The sequence below is a fragment of the Rhineura floridana genome, chromosome 8 (assembly GCF_030035675.1).
Source record: "Rhineura floridana isolate rRhiFlo1 chromosome 8, rRhiFlo1.hap2, whole genome shotgun sequence".
In the NCBI taxonomy this organism is placed as follows: Eukaryota; Metazoa; Chordata; class Lepidosauria; order Squamata; family Rhineuridae; genus Rhineura; species Rhineura floridana.
The window spans coordinates 66,796,958-66,799,543 of record NC_084487.1 but is presented as its reverse complement, the minus strand read 5'-3'; the positions used below and the strand labels follow the sequence as shown (position 1 = coordinate 66,799,543).

Below are 2,586 nucleotides of genomic sequence, written 5' to 3'. Positions count from 1 at the left end.
AAATTGAGTGGAAGCTTACGTCTCTTTATGTGTATCAATTTTCCACAGGCATTTGTTCAACCTGGAAGATAAGGTGAAGAGGAACCTGGAATCTGATATATCATTACAAGCAAAGAAAATACTATAAGTGTGGTATAGCATTGCTGGGGGAATTCCATTTTTGACTCTTTTCCATCTGCACTTAAAACCATAATAGATTGGGTAACAGTTTCATTTCTGAAAATAAAGCCCCTGTTATGACACAATCTGTGGCATTTGCACAAAACCTTCCCCTTACAGACAATATTTCACAAGGTTCACATCTCTCTTTTCTCCCAGCTGTAGTATCATAAAGTCAAAATCCACCAACCAAATGCTTTTAACTTGATAAAGAGTATTTGATAGATTGGGAAGATTTGTCATCTTGTTGTCAGGAATAGAAGGGTCTCTCAGAGTCTCATTCTTCCAAACTTAAATTCAGTTCTTCACATGTCTATAGCAAGTTGCCAATTTTCTTTTTTAAAATCCTCATGAAAATTCTTCAGCATTGTAATGCAAATTTCTCCTACTAAACACATTTTTGTATGCAGTTTTGGCTAATGTCCACACTTTTGCTTGCAAATGTTTTGTAATAAAATGCATTTTTGTATGTTTTTTTATTAATATATTCATTTTTATGCACACTTTTCCCCAATATATGCATTTTGTAAACATTGTTTGGAGAATTGCACAGCAAATTTTGGATAATTGTGAATTTCAAAGGTTGGCTGTATTTTGGTTCTCATATTGTTTTGGAAGTGTGAATTTGAGACATTTGGCTTTAGGTATCCCCTCCCCTCCCCCCAGCACATGTCAGCCATTTTATGTCATGCTATTGGTACTTTTTCAAGATTCCAAATGTACCCATGAGCCCAAAAAGGTTGGCAATTGCTGGGTTATTGGAACCAGCAATAGATTGGTCGCAACATGTATCAAGAAACCACCATGGTTATTGCTCATCTATTCCACTCCCTCCACAATGGAGCAAATGCCCATCTGACATTCCCCTATTATTTCATGTTATAGCACTATCAGTGTGTATGGTTCTTTACTGTGTACAGAAGAACAGGTCCCTGCCCCAAGGAGCTTACTCTATAAAATTTATTGGCAAACAACAGAGTAAAGGGAGGAGACAGTTGGAACTAGGCTTAGTTGCAGTAAAGAATGGGAACTAGGAAGTCAAACACTTTACAGAAAAGGGGATTTGAAGGAAGGGGATTTGTGGGGCAGGAGATCTTCAGACAGCAGAAGGTGGTGGTGCTCAAGGAATGAAGATAATGGGCAGGAATGTATTGGGGTACAAGAGCAGAGAGATGGAGAGCAAGTCTATGACAGTGGAAGCTGGTCCATTAGGGCAAATGGGGCACTGCCTCACCAACTTCAGCCTACCTTCAGTCAGCCACCATCTGCCTGCCTTCTTACATAGAACCAGTCCAGAGAGGTTGTCAGCTTCCTCCTGCTCCATCTTAGTGTTACCTCTTGTAGGGAGCCAATGCAGGGATTTAAGCTGGGGAATCACAGGCTCAGGGCAATGAAAGGGGTGACTGATTCTGGCAGCAGAATGCTGGATAGATGTGTCAGGACTAAGATGAGACAATGGATGACCAGAGATGAGTAATTTTCAGTAGTCTAACTGAGATATGACCGTGGCATGGATCAGAGTGTTTGAAATAATAGTTGTTATTCCAAAAATCTCTAGGTGTTATATTGTTGTTGTTATATGCCGACTTATGGTGACCCTATGAATCTTTTTTTGGATATATTCATAGGGTTTTCATGGTAAGAGGTATTCAGAGGTGGTTTACCATTGCCTTCCTCTAAGCCTATGGTGCCTGGTATTCCCAGGCAGTCTCCCATCCAAGTACTAACCAGGCCTGACCCAGCTTAGCTTCTGAGATCAGATGAGATCGGGCGTGTTCAGCATAGTATGACTATAGTAAGTGTTGTATAGCATACATTAAAAAGACAAAAGGTCACCCACAGGCTTAGAATAAAAGATACTGGAAAATAAAATAAAAATAAAGTGGGGAAGGGGAAAAAACCCTCAGGGGAAAACTACTAAAGGCACAGAAATGCAATCTTGAATAAATGTGTTTATTCTGGTGTAAACACAACTGCAGCAGTCAACATGATTGCTGTATAAAGAATAAAAGCAGTCCTGAAAAATCAATTGTAAAGAAATATAAAGGCATTTTACACCGTATTTATTTAATATATGTATATGCCATCCTACAACCATGTTCTCAGAGCAGCTTACAACAAACTAAAAACAAATTAAAATATCTACAGAATTTTATACAGATATAAAAGCATATGCCCAGATAAAACAAATGTAAAGCAGGAATCAGATTACAAGGCCTGAGAAAAATTAAATGGTCTTTGACTGCCATCAAAATGACATCAAGCCAGGTGCCAAGTAAGCCTCTCTGGGAAGGACACAGCCAGAGTGTCACTGCTAAAAATGCTAGGAGCCACCAGGCAAGGACACCCATAAAAGATATGAAAATTAATCTGGGTGCTTATGGAGACAGGCACTCTTTCTGGGACTCTAGTTCCAAACTATGAACC

The 2,586-nt window shown here is 39.2% G+C and overlaps 1 pseudogene; it reads right to left on the bottom strand.

Moving 5' to 3' along the window:
• Positions 1 to 1,838: 1,838 nt before the first annotated feature.
• LOC133363451 (5S ribosomal RNA) lies at positions 1,839 to 1,957 on the bottom strand (annotated as a pseudogene).
• Positions 1,958 to 2,586: the final 629 nt, after the last annotated feature.